Here is a 1,868-nt window from a genome sequence, read left to right as displayed (position 1 = left end):
CCCTCTTCTAACATCATTTCGGGCAACACGATGAACTCAAATGAAAATGATGCAATGGAATGAAATGATGTACTCTCTGAGATGAACATTTTCATATGCTATATGCCAAAAACGGAGTTACGAATGCGGAGATACAAGGCTATGAACAGGAGCACTTGGGCTAGGAAAAACTGGGGACTTAATTAAAAAAAACCTCTCTCAGATCTAGGGTTTTCACGGAATCCGAGGCGCGGTCGGGGCACTGTTCACCAGCGGGGAGGGAGATCGCCGGAGTTGGCGTGACGGCGGGGAGGCGGCGGGGCGAGGCCGGTGGCCGAAGCCGGCGTTGACGGTGGGGAGGCGGCGGCGGCAGGCTTCGGTGGAGGCGGCGGGGTCGCTGGGCGGCGAGCTCGCCGGCGCTGAGAAGCTAGGCGGCGGCCGGAGTGGGCGGCGGTGGCCGGCGCGTGGTGGAGGTGGCGGCGTCGCGGGCGCGGTCGGGCGGCGCGGAGGGAGGATGGCGGCGGCCGAGGCTTCGGGCCGCGGGGGCCGGCGTTGGGCCGCGCGGGTCTCGGCGGCGATGGGTTTGGCGGCGGTGACGTGGAAGGCGGCGAGTGGCTGGCGGCGGTGTGTCCGGCGCGGTGCGGACAATGTCCGGCCGTGCGGAGACGATTTTTATGGTTTTCGGGGGGGGGGAGGAGAAGAAGATTTTCGGGGGATCTTTATATAGGCATAGGAGGAGGTAGGAGAGTCCAAATGAGCTGCGGTTTTTGGCCACGCGATCGTGAACGAATGATCTAGATGATGTAGAAGGCTTAGGTGGGTTTTGGGCCAAATTGGAGGGGTGTTGGGCTGCAACACACACGAGGCCTTCTCGGTCCCTCGGTTAACCGTTGGTGTATCAAACGAAGTCCAAATGATACGAAACTTGACAGGCGGTCTACCGGTAGTAAACCAAGGCCGCTTGGCAAGTCTCGGTCCAATCCGGAAATGCTTAATCCCCACACACGAAAGAAAGCTAGAAATGACCACCGGAGGAGAACGAAACGCCGGAATGCAAAACGGACAATGGGGAAAATGCTTGAATGCATGAGATGAACATGTATGCAAATGCAATACACATGATGACATGATATGAGATGCATGACAACGATAACAACACACGGAGACAAAAACCCGAACCCGAGAAAATAAATTAACTTAACGCTGGAAACGGCAAGAGTTGGAGTACAAAATGGGAAAGTTACATTCGGGGTATTACAACACTCCACCACTACGAAAGGATCTCGTCCCGAGATCTAGGACTGAAAGAACGCCGGGTACTCAGAACGGAGGTGGTCCTCGCGTTCCCAGGTAGCTTCACGGTCGGAATGGTGTGACCACTTGACTTTGAGAAATTTGATTGACTTATTGCGAGTCTTGCGTTTCTCTTCAAGAATAGCAACTGGGTGCTCACGATAAGAGAGATATTCTTGGAGCTCAATGTCCTCGAAGTTGACGGTGCGGTCAGGCGTCTTGAAGCACTTTTGGAGCTGAGAGACATGGAACACGTCATGAACATTTGCAAAGTTTGAAGGAAGCTCGAGTTAATAGGCGAGGTCGCCTCTCTTGCTGACAATCTTGAAAGGTCCCACGTATCTAGGGGCAAGCTTCCCTTTGATACCGAAGCGACGAGTACCTTTCATAGGAGAGACGCGGAGGTAAACATGATCTCCGATCTCGAAAGCCAAATCACGATGCTTACTATCATAGTAGCTCTTCTGACAGGATTGGGCTGCTTTGAGGTTATCACGAATGACTTTGCACATTTCCTCTGCCTCTGTGATTAAGTCATTACCCAAAAGCTGACGTTCACCGGTTTCAGACCAGTTGAGAGGGGTACGGCACTTCCT

Source organism: Triticum urartu, chromosome 2A (assembly GCF_056163025.1).
Source record: "Triticum urartu cultivar PI428250 chromosome 2A, HENAU_Tu73, whole genome shotgun sequence".
NCBI classification, from domain to species: Eukaryota; Viridiplantae; Streptophyta; class Magnoliopsida; order Poales; family Poaceae; genus Triticum; species Triticum urartu.
Note: the sequence above shows the minus strand (reverse complement) of the source record.